This window comes from Macaca nemestrina, chromosome 19 (genome assembly GCF_043159975.1).
Source record: "Macaca nemestrina isolate mMacNem1 chromosome 19, mMacNem.hap1, whole genome shotgun sequence".
Lineage (NCBI taxonomy): Eukaryota > Metazoa > Chordata > Mammalia > Primates > Cercopithecidae > Macaca > Macaca nemestrina.
The window spans coordinates 59,239,375-59,254,906 of NC_092143.1; the positions used below are offsets into that span (position 1 = coordinate 59,239,375).

Below are 15,532 nucleotides of genomic sequence, written 5' to 3' on the forward strand. Positions count from 1 at the left end.
AATGCCCACTCCACCCCTCTTCAGTTCTGCCTTGGGTGAGCAGAAGAGCCCAGGCGATGCTTGCAAAGGAAGGCTTTCATGGTCTTGCTGTCACACACTCAAGTTGTTTCTTCATGACTGGGATCTGCTCCCTGTGAATGTCAGAGCTCCAAAATGCTTTGTCTATTAGGGTCACTATTGGAAATGCTGGTATCATGTGCCCAGGCAAACTTTTCTATGTTGTGGAAAGCCTTTCCTTTTCACTTTTAAAGGAGAGTAAAGCAAGAGATTTCAGGGTGATGGGGTGAATCTTGCCTAGTAACTCCCATTTCTGAGAAGAGTGCAGTTGAAAATTGGGATGGGGGAGTGGAGAGGCTTCTAGCTCCAGTTGGGCTGTGTGCCTGCTCACCAGTGACAAAGAAGTTGGGGAGTTGTTGCTGCTCCTGTTGTTGCCAGTTAGAAACGTGGCTGTGTGTGTTGCAAGTAGGATTTCAGGGGAGAGAGAAATGATGCCTTTTAAAAATGCTGCTGAGATAAAAAGGTTGTAGGAATTGACAATCGTGTTTTATTGGCTCCAATTTTAAAACCATTTTTAATGAGCCCTAGCAAAGGGTTTCTTTCTCTTTTTAGAAAAGAGAAACAGTATCCTCTCAGTTTCTCATGATAAAACATCATGATTCCAGATGCTAGGCTACTCCAGCCTAACCACCAAAGTGTTACATTAGTAAAGCAAATGGTTTGAAAATCTAGCACGGCATTTTCCCAATCAGAATGATGTCTAAAGGATGGGGCCCACCTTGTGCAGCCTTATAGAATTAAATGGTGTGTGTGTGTGTGTATGTGTGTGTGTGTGTGTGTGTACTTTTCATTGTATTTCCAGCAGACCTAGGTAACTAAAGTTTCAAGAAATGGAAGATATTCTCTACACTTTTTTAGGCGGCTCTAGTGTTAAGGAGAGGCCAAGAGTAGGCATGAGGAATTTTGAACTTGTAACAAAACGCTGTAAGTTGATTTTTCTAACATCCGTGGGAGATGAGTTAATGAATCGTGGTGTCAAAAGATGATAATAGGACAATAGAAGAAACAAGAATCTAAATCCGCTTGTGCTTTTAACAGTGAGCACAAGAGGCCAATGAGGAAAAAAAACATGAAAAGTATTTTTATTTTATTGGAATTTTTCGCTTGTCTAAACATCCAAATGGCAAACTCAGTGTGATGGGCAGTGGGCATTGGTGATTAATATTCTGTCATTTTAATATTTACCACTTTTAAATGACCTACAAGTATACTTCATTTAGCATATATCATACATAGTCAGTAATTCAGACAACACATTATAGTTCTGCACATACATTTACTCATACTTTTAAAAATATGTATAATGCGGTATAAATTCAGAAACCCAGAGGAATAATCAAATTAAGATTTAACTTATTCTAAAAGTAATTTTGGCAGAGGAGCTTTATAAATTTGATCCAGTAAATAATTTCTGAAGCTCTCAATGCACTTTTATTTAATAGGTATGTCCTAAGATTCAATGTTAGAAGAGTTGACTTTCAAAATGCAAAATCCATTTCCCACTTTAGTCAAGATTCAGCACACCAGCTAAGGCCTGCTGGCTCTGTCCTGGTGGATGACTGAGATACCAGGCTGCCTGCCTCCGTGACGACACCTTCCAGCTTCACTGGGCCACATCATTTGAAGGATATGTAGTGGTGTCTGACCACTAAATGCTTACAAGTGTCATGGATGCTGGAAGAATCTGATACTTCTGCAGTAGGAAGAAAGCTGTATTTTCTTTTAAAAGAGAAAGATATAGAAAAGAAAATAGTTCATGCGAACCTGTCATTGACCTCAAAATAATATAATTTGGGTTTTATTCCATTATTCGTAAATGTAGCACTTTGAATTTTACAGACTAATTACATTATTTTAATTTTAATTCACAGGAAGAATGCCAAAATAACCATGAAGTTCCTAACTTTAAAGTAGACAAAAATGCTGTAAGTTGCAACCAGCAGTATTAAATCAGCCCATTTATTATAGCATCAGTGTAATATAAAAATGTTCCCTCAGCCTTATGTGTCGCTTAACAGGGGGATAAATGTGTTAACCAATTGGTTTTGAGATTACATCACTTTTATTGAAGACAATTGAATAGAAGGACCTTGTATTTATTACTTTTTATCCACCTGTAGTTTTTAAACTCTAAATATAAAAGAGTTTATTAAATTCAGAGAGGGAGATGAAAATGTAAAATTGACCAGTCTTTTGGAGTAAGTACAAAGTATAAGCAAATAGAATAACTTCAAAACAGAATTGACTTGTTAAAGAATATATTATCTATAGAAAGTAGAGATATTAATATAATCACAATTTAAGCATTTTAAAGATCATTAAATAATTTTGCATTTCTATTAAGTCTAGAAAAGTAAAGGAACTCAAGTATAAAATCTTTATACAAATGCTCAAATTAATTTAAAAGATTCCCTCTTGTTGCTTAGTTTTTCTAAGTTTACCGGTTGCACTCAAATTCGTATTCCGTTTTACCAAACTTAACATAAGGACAATAAGTAAAACAAGAAACTTGTCACTCTGTATTCAAATACACACAAAAGTAATTTAAGATGACAAGACTTGACAAAGGATATAAAGTTTCAGTTAGACAGGAAGAATAAGTTTTAGTGATCTATTGCGTCAGCAACGTGACCACAGTTATTAAAAAAGTATTACATATTTCAAAATTGCTAAAAGAGTAGATTTGAAACATTCTCAACACAAAAACATGACAAAGAGGAGAGGTGATGGATAGATTAAATCAGCTTGATTTAATCTTTCTGCAAGTCAATATTAACATCATCTAAAGCATGAAAATTTAGTTTCATAAAGTGACATGATATGCAGTGTTTAGTACATTAAATGTAAATAACAGAAGACTTATAGTCTAAATTTAGCTTAAGTAACCCAAATAGTTTTTTTATTTGCAGTTTGAAATTTTAATATATAATTTAGCAATTATCCCAAATAAATCAAATTGGACTAGATATTAATTAACTGGATAAAATTAACTAATGTTTTACATTTTCATTGCACCTCACACAATGTAACACATAAATGCTTATTAAAAGTTGAATGAATTAAGATTATGAAATAAGAAAGGCTCAATGTTGTACTTCATCAATACATTAATCTACGTTACTATTGCACATAACAAAAGTTTACTGAACCTTCTCCAAGAAAACACCTGTAATAGAAATACATTCATGAAATGATCATATTTTTTAAGCATTTAACAACTAGCTATTATGTCCTGTGTGGGGTTCCATATCAAAGTGTAGTTTTAAAGAAATTATATTTTATAAACAACAGGAGACTACCTAAGATTTCATTTACTACAAAACATAGTCTATTCATAGATTTCTCATAAATTAATGTAAAAATCTATTTAAACATGAAGGGTACTAATTATCTATCTGCTAAAATGACTTGCAATAACTAAAATGCCATTACATTTCCTAATATACAGTTTTGATTCCTGGCTTTGGTGCTTAGAAAGTGTTTCATTAAATGTAGGACAATATTTTCTATTGGTTCTCTTTCTAAGAACTGAATAATAACCTTAACAAAGCAAACTAATCTTGTATCCATGCATTCTCTAAATTGTTACTTCCCTTTATATCAATTTGATACCCTCAGATTAAAAATTGTTAGGTAGTTAAATTTTGTATCAGAAATTATTCAACCATTCAGAATACAATTTGTTTATTATCTGAAACAGGACCATTGATTACAAAATTACATCAACCGGTGTGGGAGTCAAATAGTTACATCCTACAATCAGAAGGCAATTAAAAAGGATACGAATGCATTGTATTGAAATAGAGGACTTACTGTTAAAAGTGGACATTTTCCAGTTTTAATTCATGCTTGTATTTTTACCATTTTTATGAACATGAGGTTCACTCATTACCTTAGCAAATTCTAAGTATCCCAATTTTCTTAACTTAAAAAAACAGTAAAATATTTGTTACCTTTTTTGCAACTGCTACTGAGTAACAGGTGATGTTGACGCACTTCACAAAACCTTAATTAATTGAATTTTCATAATAGCCCAAGGTATGGGTACCATCATTAGCCTCATATAGATAAAAAACTGATTCACAGAGAAGTTAAGCATTGCTCCCTGATTGCACAGCTGAACCCAGGCAGTGTGGCACGTCTATGTTGTCATTCACAGTGTGCTGTTTTTTACTATCACTCCTCAAATGCTAGCCAGGCTGTAATCTAGTAATTGACTGAAGAGTTACATGTAGACTTAAGACTTTTCTTTTAAAAAGAAACTTGTGAGGGTTAAATATTAATGTATCTGATTTTAAAAAATTAGGAGAGTTGTTTTTCCAAGCCAGGGGTCAGCAACTTTTTTTCTATAAAAAGCAACACAGTGTTTATTTTTGGCTTTGGGGTCACAAGGTCTCTGTTGCAACTGTGCTACTCTTCCCCTGTTGTGCAAAAACACAACTGACAGTACATAAATGAATGGTCATTGCTGTGTTACAGTAAAACTGCATTTGTGGGCACTGAAATTTCATATAATTTTCACATCATGAAATATTATTCTTTTAATTTTTTCAACCTCTTGAAAACATAAAAGACATTCTTAGTTTTCAGGCTACACAAAAATATAAAAATAAGAGGTGGACTGGATTTATTCTGTGAGCCACGGTTTGCCAACCCATGTACTAGGCACTTGGGATATATCAGTGAAGAAAATGGACAAAAACAATTTGCCCTTATTCTAGTGGAAAAAAATCCCCATTAGTCTTCATCCTTCCATTTGGAAAGAACTCAAGTCTAAATAATTCTACCATGCTAAGTTAGAAGTTAATTTTTCCAGAATATGACTTAAGGATTTGAATAGTGATCCTTGGAAGCTAAATAGTGATTAATTAAAACAATGGATGAGTTTCTCATTTTTTCAAGCATACTGGATATAAAACCTCCTAATGTAGAATGGTCATCATTATTCAGAAGAGGCTTAAACATTGTTTATATGATATTTTAATCATTTCGAGTAGGAAATCAAAGTAGGCGAGTATATTTAACACACTATTTTTCTGAGATTAACGGGCACATATTCAGCAAACTAATCTAGGCAAACTAATCTAAACTAAATGAACATGTGAACAATTATTTTTCTGAGTGTCAGTCTGTATCTCCAGCTGCTTTGATCAAATGGCATGTGTTATCAGGATTCCTGACTTCTGAGTGGATCAACTGGATTGAGTATAGATCCTGCCTGCCTTCTGCAAAGTGAACAGCCTCTGGAGGAATACTTACCCCATCGTAGGTTTGTCTTATGTGTCTGTCTCAGACCCCAATAGACAGTGACTTCTCTGAATATTTGTAACCAAAGCACTTAACTCAGTGCCTGACACTTGATCCAAAAATGTAAGTTCGTTATATATTGCTATTGGTCTTAAATATAATTGAGATAGACACTTAAGGTTGGCTCAGTGTCAATCAACAAAGCTAATGTGCAATAAAAATTTAGGTAATTTTAAAGATGATTACACACACACAAACATACACACAACCTGTTATTTGCCAACAATAATAGTAGCTATCACTGACTGAGCAACTACCACAAAGCTTGACTTATCACTTCCAGTGTTTCTAATCTTTACAGCACCCTTTCAGCCTTTTTAAAGATTAGAAAACTGGGACTCAGAGAAGATAAGTAATTTATCCAATTATCTGAAGAGCGTTGAGTCAGAGGTCCTTATCACCAGGGGAATACCCTGCCATTGTGAGTGTATATTGGAGATGTGGCATCGACAAAAGACAAACTCTGATCTACACCTTCCACTTCTGTTTTACCACACCACAAAAGTCATTAAAAGTTCTGCCATCTATCTCTTCTTCAGGCCACTCAACCAATGAAGAATGAGGGGAAGACATTAGAAAGTCAGAATTCTATCCTTCTGGTCTACAGCACTTAATTATTAGTTCTGAATTAAGGGGCTAAATAATGAAGTTGCTGAGATTTGGCACTATAATATTGACTTACTAAAAATAGAATGAGCCAATGCACTTTAAATAAAGAAAGAAAAATAAGAACTTTCAGTTTAACTATGAAAAATAACTATGGGGGGGAAAAAAAAACAAAACAAAACCTTGAAGCTTGAATTTAAAGCAAAAGTTGTTTTTCCTGGATTTCTGTGCACTGAAGTACCAGAGGGGTGTCAGATTTGTTTTTGTGACAGTAAAACACTATTCATGTTGGTGATGCTTTCAGGTGATTAAATAACCAGGTAGAAGCTGGAATTATAAAAATACCTGTATATTTTACTAACATAAAATAAGACCTCTCTAACTGAAAATTCATTCTGTTTATGTTTTGTTTCAAGAGAATCATTTTAACAATTGTTAGATCATAAATGTTTGTCTTCTCTCATTCATTCAGAATTCAGAAAATACGTTCATTTTCCATGTCCTTTTCATTGATTTCCAAGATAATTCACAATACATGAATTACTACTGATGATTTCTTTAAATTAAAACAAAACAAAAACACTATTTTGATATGGGTAGGAGGGTGACTTAACCAGAGAAAGGCTATCTGTTGTAATAAGATGATATAATGAGTGTGTTCATTTTACTGTAAATACCAGAGAGGTTTATCTATTCACAAATGATATTAATGCATATAGGATTAGAACTATTTGCAACATTAGAAGTAAAGCAGAAAGGTGCTAGGGAATGCCTACCATAAAAAGTGAACATAAATTATAGGGTAATGAGAAAAAGAAGAAAAACAAGAAGTAAGAAAAATGCAAGGAAATAAGGGGCATCAAACAAGTTATTAAGAATGTGAACTATCTGAAAAAGGAAGAAAAAGAAGATGGGCAAGAAAGTTCTAAAGACTGGAAATTAGGTGTTCAATATTTACAAATCAAGATAAGTACAAATCAAGACACACTTAAATCATGGCATACCCAACCTTATATAATATAGAGTTATAGACAGAGTTTCATTAAAAAGAAAACAAAAAAGTCAGTCCTCAAAAGAAAGAAAATATTGTCACAAGAAAAATGTGTCAATCATGGTACCTTACCGCCTATAATTCCATTCAGTTCAATAACTATGTATATGTAATCTGAGTTAATAAGATTTTTTTTTTGTTTTTTTTAAACCCATTGTTGTGCTAGGTAATGCAGTAGTTTCAGAAGTGTCAGAGTTCAAGGGGGACAACCCGTTATGTGAATATAACGAGATAAACATATAACTGCATTTGTTGCAAAATCATCTTAATTCCCACTGTAATTTGACCTGGCAAAACACCTGAGAAACAAGGAGAACTTCAGGACCTCTGACAGCTTTTTAAATGCAGGCCGATGACTGTGTCACACTGATAGTGAAAACTTAGAGTGATGTACTGCAATTTACTAGTAATCAGAAGTTGTTCTGTGGAATATCCCCCACATTTGTATTGAGCATTTATGGTACATCAAGCTCTGAGCTAAGTTCTGAGATACAGAGTTGAACAAGACAGACACATTTCTGACTGCATGCAATTTACAGTAAAAAGAGAAAGAGTAAATAATAACACAAAATAATCACACTGGCGATACATAATCTACAAGAGAAAAGTGACATGGGCTGGGACACTTTGTAACAGACAGCTGTAACCTTATCCGAGTGACTGGAGAAGACTTTCTCTGCAGCAAAGGTATAAGATGAGCCTGAAAGATGAGCCATTCTAAGTAAGGGGCCTGGGGAGAAGGCAAAGTATGCAATTGGAGAGGCAAAGCTGAGAGAAAACCACGTGCAAAAGCTCCCAGGCAGAAAAGAGCTTGGCACCTTCCAGGAACTAAAATAAAAATAAAAATAAAAAGGGTGTGTGGCTACATTTGTGGCAAGAGGGGTTGTCCAAATCATACAGGAAGCTGTAGGCCCTGCTAAGGATTATTTACAACATAGATACATTTTAAAATGGAAAAATCAGCATGTTTTTCAGTTGAACTGAGAAAAGAAGTAATACTATTGTGGAAACACGGCTGCCTTTGAAATCATAAACCTAAATGGGCCTGGTTCCACTTCAGTCGAGTCCTGCAGCAGTAAAATGGGCTAATAGTAATAGTTCTAACTACTTACCAGGGTTTGTAGAAAGATCAGCTGAGATTGTAGAAAAACTGAACATAAAATGCTGTTTTAAGTTTGTATATTATTAATTTTAAAAGACATATTTAGCAAAATTTACCTGAATGCACTTTTGCCTATCAAAAAAACACTAGGACGTATTCGTGATGTCACTGATAGCACAGAAATAGTCAGAGACTGTTAACACCAGGAGAATGAAGTTGGAGGGAACCAAAGGTGAAACCAAGGGCATCAGAAGAAAGTGGGAGCATTAGAATTTTCGACAGCTCTCAGCAATTTATATTTCATTCTTCAAAAGGAACATGATGGCTGGTTGAGTTACAAATGTCTTTCATTTCTTCCTTTCATAGAAGAGAGTTCCTTTTCTTTTTAATCTCATAAACTTAAGCTTAGATACTTTCTTTTCTGCTGCTCCCAAAGCCTTTCACATGCATATGTCTGGCTTCTTTGCTCCCAGAGCACTTGTGAGGGGGTTGGTAAATTGCACCTGCGCGGGGACTCTGAACTTCCTCAGAGCTCAGCTGGGCCACCGTATGGAGACTGGCTCACTGGAGGCTGCAGAGAAGTGAACTGAAGAATTACAGTCGGTTTCACTTCCCTGCCTTATGTGCCTTCAGGTGCCTCTGAAGACAGGCGAGGCTAGTGAAATGGAGAGGAGGAAGAAGAGAGAAAGCAGCAATATCTGAGAAGAAAAAGTCCTTGAAAATGTAGAGGCATTGTTGAAAAATATGGAAAGATGAATGTGTGTGTGTGTGTTTGTGTGTGTGTGCCTGTGTGTGTGTACACAGTCCAATCGCATATCGTTGGGTGCTCCCTTCAAATTTTCTACAGAGTGATTTCTGAGATGTGTTTTTATCAGATAAATGTCTATTTTGAATGTCAGGGTCGGGGTGGGATGGTCCACAATTCACAATCTGGCACTGAGTGAGGAATTATTGGGCTGGGAGGGTCAATTTGTCACCAAAAAGAAAATAGTCATATTTGTAAATCCTTCTTAGAGCAAAACAACAGACGGCTGTCTGGCTCTGATTTTGAGCACCCCTCAAAACCAACCACATCAGAGCATCCCATGCAAAATGATGGGATTAAAAGAGGGAATAACCTCTGAGTCAGAGAGGGAAACTTTAAAGGAAGCACTTCAATGCTATCAGGGGTACACTAGGCCCTCACCACTTTCTATTTCATATGCATTAACAGGAGTTCACTGATACAGTGAGAGATCCCAGTCAGTATGGGTGTATTACAGAGGCAGAAGTGTGTGCCCAGTAGCACAGATGAATTTGGTGGATTGGTTACTATAGCAACTGTACCACCATGTCAGTGGCAATTCCTGTAATCTCCCTCTCCTAAGGTTTCGTAAGCATTCACTCCAAAATGACGAGAGAGAGAGAGAGAGAGAGAGAGAGAGAGAGAGAGAGAGAGAAGGTTATAATGCAGATATCTTAAACAGCTGTATTGTGTAGTAATTAAGACCTGAAAGTTAGACAAATGCTAGTTTAAATCTCACCTCTACCACTTACAAGCTGCTTCTCCTTGGGTAATTTACTTAACCTATTTTCAGATTCCTTACCTATAAAATGCACATCAGAATACCCACTTCATTAGGGCAATTTTAAATGTTAAAATAATGTATGTACATCACTTAGTATAGTGCCTGGCTATAAATATTCAATGATTGATAGCTTGGAGTTTTATAGGAATAGTTCCATTTACATCTACTTACCTTTCTGTTCAGTTGTTAGGACTTCCACTTCCATACAAAATGTTTAGAGTTGGATTTCCACATGAGTCCTGGTACTGTTCTGATAATGATTATGCTTCTGCTGAAGCATTATCCATTTTAGTCATCATTTTAAGTTTATGTTCACTTTATCCACCTTCGAGTGATGTACAGAGCCCAGGCCAATCCTGGAATTTTATTCCATCCTTTTGATCTATTCATGCAACCAGAAAATTTAGAAAACCCATGGTAGATTCACATTGAGCAGTTTTATTGAGATGTAATTAACATACTATACAATTCACCCACTTAAAATATATAATTCAGTGGTTTTCAGTATATTCACAGAGTCGTGTGGCCATCACCACAATTTTAGAACATTTTAATCACTTCCTCCCCCCAAAACCTCTATCTGTTAGCAATCACCAATCATTCCCTCACCACCACCGTCATCTTCCCCACTCTTAGCCCTAGGTAACCACTAATCTACTTTCTGTCATCAGAGATTTGCCTATTCTGGACATTTCATTTAAATAGAATCATCCAATATATGGGTTTTTTTGAATGGCTTCTTTCATGTAGTGTATTTCCAAGGTTCATCTATGTTTTCGCAGGTAATACTACGTTATTTATTTTTATGGCTGAATAATAATAAACTACATTTTGTTGTTTATCCATGAACATGTGGGCTGTTTCCACTCTTTGCTATTATGAATAATGCTGCCCTGAGCATGCCTATACAAGTTTTTGTATGAACATATCTTTTCATTTCTCTTGGGTATGCATACACCTAGGAGTGGGAATGCTGCCTCATATGTTAATTCAGTTAACATTAAACAAATATTTAACCTTTTGAGGAACTGCCAGATGGCTTTTCAAAGCAGCTGCACCATTTTACATTCACACCAGCAGTTTATGACAGTTCCAATTGCGCCACATCTTCACCAATACTCATCTGTCTTTTTCATTATAACCATCTTAATAGATGCGAAGTAGTATCTCATGGTGGTTTGCATTCCCCTAATTGCCAATCATGTTGAGCACCTTTTCATGTGCTTATTGGCCACTTGCATATCTATTTTGAAAAATGTCTCTGGGCCTGGTGGTGCATGCTTATAGTTCCAGATACTTGGAGGCTGAGGCAGGAGAACTGCTTGAACCCAGGAGTTTGAGGCTGCAGTGAGCTATGATCGGTCCACTACACTCCAGCCTGGGCAATAGAGCGAGACACCGTCTCTAAAAACAAAAAAACAAAACAAAACAAAAAATACAAAAGAGAGAGAGAGAGATGTCTACTCAAATTCTTTGGCCATTTGTTTTTTAGTTGTGCTATGTGTCTGTTTATGATTAAGTTATAAATATCCTGTAAGCATCATAGGACTTCTTATGGTACCTAGATCACAGCTGGGGCTACCTTCTGCAGGAATAGGTTATACTATTTGCAAAAATGAAAAGAAAATACATGCAGATGTACAGTGAAAAATTCTCTAGATGATTTTATATGACACTTATGACTATTATTAAAAATCTTGGTATTTGGTATGGCAGAGAAAAATATCTGTGATTGATTTTGGTATTGTTTATTTTCCTCTTCATGTAATCATTTTAGCTTTGATGACTTGGGCATCATATTTCTTAAATGATATTCTGGACTTGGATAAGCAAATCTTTCATTTCAAGGAAAATATTTCCATTACTTGAGTTACTTAAATTTTCTTAAAGACACATAAGAAATATTTTTTTCAAGCAATGTTAATACAATAATTACTTTAGGAAAATAAGGTGAAATTTTTTTAAATTCCAAGACGTGATATCTGTTAAGAAGCACTATAGAAGAAGAAGTACTGCATGTCAAAAGAAAACAAAACAAAAAAAAACCCAGCAGCTCTCAATTTAAAACGTTCCTTGTGGGGATCAGCAGGAAACAGCAAAGCACGGGATTTTCAGTCAAGGCTGAGATTCGATGGAGGGCTTCACCACACATAGCACCAAGTGGATTCCAACATGGAAAAGCTAAATTTATCATGAGAATAACTTATCTGGTTTCATCTTTCCTTTGCTACAGTCTCCCGGCAGTTTTCCTTTGGGACAAAAACTGCTGCTACTGCTGCTCTTGAAGAGAAATTACTTTTACTACTCTTAGTAAGTTGGGTACCGTTACTTCATTGTCGCTTCTAGTGTGTGGATATGGAAGACTGGTCAACAAATTGTTTCTTGGGCTTAATGTTTATGCTGCTGAATAGAACAATTTCTATTTTGATTATGTATTTTCATGAACAATCAAATTCTTGCTTTCTCTGAAAAGATTTACATCTTTGATACTTAAGAAAGAAGACTGAGTCACCATGACAGGTCTGAGAGCAAGATGGTATGGATTGTAATGTGGATTTCTTTATGTTTCACGGACACAAGGTATTATCAAAAGTATGTGATTATTTTATAGGTTTTAGAATGTATTTTCAACAAATCCCAAGAATGCAGAAAACCTCTTGAAATTAGTTACAAGTTTTTGTCTTCAGAAGACATCTTCTTCCCTTGGCAGAAGTTCTAGTCATGTAGAGAAGGTACCAATTCTAGACAGTCACTTCAGAACACCTGGAATCTGGACAAACTTCAATTGGCATTCTTGTATTCAAAATTGAAAAGTGAAAATAGACAACGCAAAACTGAAATCTTTAAACACCACCCTTGATGCACTCAAATAAATTCAAGATTCGGGATTTTTCCAGGGTTAAGGAGCAGCAAATGAAACCAACAGAAAGTAGTCTAGGTAAAAATCGATGCCAGGAAAAGGGACACCTCTCATGCAGGAAAGAGCCCCTCAAGCCTTCCATCAGTTTAATCAAACTGACAGTCCAACTTCCAGGAAACAGTCGTTCTTTTGACCTATTAAGAGAAGGAATCATTTCACCTTAGAAAGGTTTTTTTGCATAGTGTTTCACATTTGCATGCGTGTGTTTGTGTGTGTGTGTGTGTGTGTGTGTGAAAGAAAGTCTAAACCCTAAAGTCTCCAAGTGGCTTAACGAAAATTTATTGTCTCCAATTTCTGGTGGTTGGAAGTTCAAGACCAAGAAGCCAGCAGGGTTGATTTCTGTGGAGCTTCTCTTCCTGGTTTGCAGACAGCTGCCATCCTGCTGTATCCCCATATGGCCTTTTCTCTGTGCTTACATGCAGAGAAAGATCTGGTGTCTCTTCCTCTTCTTATAAGGACACCAGTCGTATTGGATCAGGGCCTCACCCTTATGACCTCATTTAACATTAATTACCTCCTTAAGACTCTATCTCCAAATATAGTCACTTTGGGGGTTAGGGCTTCAACACATGAATTTGGAGGGAACACAGTTTAATCCATAACACGGCCAAGTCTAGGACACAAAATTAGAAAACAGGGAAATTAACTGAAATACTACTTTTCAACTAGATCCATACAAGCAAAGTTATCTAGGCAGTTGAGCAGTTATCCAAGTCAGCAGTGTATAAATAGCTCTTCCAGTAATGTAAAGCTAGTAGAGGAAAAAAATGCAGATCCTTTTTCCTCAATTCCAGAAAGATCTTGCCTAGATCAGTAGCTTTTTAAAGAATCAACCATAGAGTTTTTAAATAAAATATATCTTCCCTAGCTCCACCCCAGAGATTCTAAATAAATTGATCTGAAAGGAGGTCCCAAGAACCTGCATGTTTAGCAAGCGACATAGGTAGTTTTGCTACCAGTAGATTTTGGACCACATTTTGAAAATCATGGAACTAAACAAATCATTGCTTCTGTTTTTTGAATTTGCTACATGTCTGCAAAAGATAGGAGAAAATACTGAGAGTAATTTATTAAAAGATAAGTTCGAGAAAAATTTTTGCAAAATTAAAAGAAATTTGATTAATTGATATGAGAAAAAGGGAAATGAGTCATAGGGAAAGTTGCTGGAATGACCAAATTCTGGGGGATTTATTTCCCCGAGATGAAATTTGGGTCCCTACCATGCTAGAGAATTTGCGAAATAATTCAAGCCACACAGTATAGCATCCACAATTCAGCTTCAGAGAATATGGTAAACTTTTCAGAATAATTTGTTGCTGCATGTCAAAGATCTGATAAGGAAAAGAATATTGCTCCAGATTAGCTGATTGGGTGAGTCTCAGAGGCTTCTGTGCATTCCCTTTCCAGCAGGGGATGACCTTGGAGGGTTTCCTAGACACCATGGAGCCCTCCACCTAGGGTTCATTGTGGCACCATTGTCCCTCGAGGGTTGGTGATACAACAAAGAAGAGAAAGAACTGGCTCCCTACAAGGAGGGAGAGGAAAAGCAGAGGAAGATAAGAGATTCCATTTCACCCACAGCAGCAGGGTGTCCCTAAGCAGGATTCCACAAGCCACACTTCATTGTCTCCACAGCACACACACCCACCAGGGCCTGCCTCCCTCCCTTGCTGCAGACCTACCCCAAACTAAGGATAACCTTCTTCTTTTATCTTTACCCTGGGATGATTTCACAGCATTTTTCTTTCCCTAAAAATAAATGTTGAGTCCTTTTAGAAGGAATCCACTGAAAGTCCCTTCTTGAAAATGGACACCTGTTTGTTGCCATGAATATTCCAGGAGAAGCCTGGAGAAAACTATCCTGTTACTAACTTTTCTCACTATCTCCCTGCATGGCCACTCCTGCAGTGACTCTCCGACTGGAAACAGCCTGCTTGGCAGGAGGCTGGCTCCAGTTCCTCAGAAAGAGCCTCACAGTTTCCCCACAAGGAACCTCCCCTTGGAGTTAAAGTAATGAATGAAATTGGACTTTAGATCAGGAGGCTGTTGTCCCACATCATCTTGAATGACTGAACTTCTTTCTTCAGAATGTCATGTTGCTGTCAAAATATTCATTTCTACCATTATGTCTCACTCTCTGAGAGATAAAATTTTACTGGAAAGATGTTGCATCCTTCTGAACTTGAATTTTCATTCTTATTTTGCGACCTTGGCGTCTTTCTGCACTTTTTCTTCTGCAGCAGGTGCCAAAGTTTCCTTAGGTCAAAAAGTCACTCTTATCTCTTCCAAAAGCCAGCCAGATGGGAGGGAGAGATAAAAAGAGAGGACGAAGTCTCAGTAATGAGATTGGCTCTCAGGAGGCAGCGTAGTCTAATAATTGGGCTTTATTAGGAATTTACATGCAGGCATTACTTACGAGTCCATCACTAGCCTCAGAGTGATGCTTTATCTCCTTTCGTCACTAGGCTATACAGAACTTGAATGACTCCACTGTGACAGGCTGCACAGAACCACTTCTCTCTTGAACAAAGAGAAGAGCTTTCTCCTGTCACGCACATATTGGTTGTCTCCACCAGCTTGCTCAGTAGCAAGCATCTGTGCTAGAGAGCAGCAGGACCCTGCATCGCACTTGCAGGCAGGAGGATTAGTCTGAGAGCTAATGCTTGCCACGCAACTTCCTCACAGGGATGTGGGGAGGATTAATGAGATGCTATTTCCATTGCAATTTATGCTCTTCAGAAGAAAGGTGCTAAGTACTAGGTATTAGAATTAGGGATTATATAGGTAATCAAGCAAAGAAGATATTCAGCTGCTTCTAGTTACTAAAGGAAGCTTTAATCTGGGAGGTGGGGAAGGAGGGGGAAATGCAGTGAGTATAAACTTGGCTGGAAGCCGTTGTCCCTCATGAAGCAAACGACCAA

The 15,532-nt window shown here is 36.6% G+C and overlaps 1 protein-coding gene across 2 annotated transcripts in view; it reads left to right on the forward strand.

Moving 5' to 3' along the window:
- Nucleotides 1-15,532, forward strand: part of LOC105498372 (kelch like family member 14) — a 101,014-nt gene that overhangs the window by 3,747 nt on the left and 81,735 nt on the right. The gene's annotated exons all lie outside the window — the stretch shown is intronic.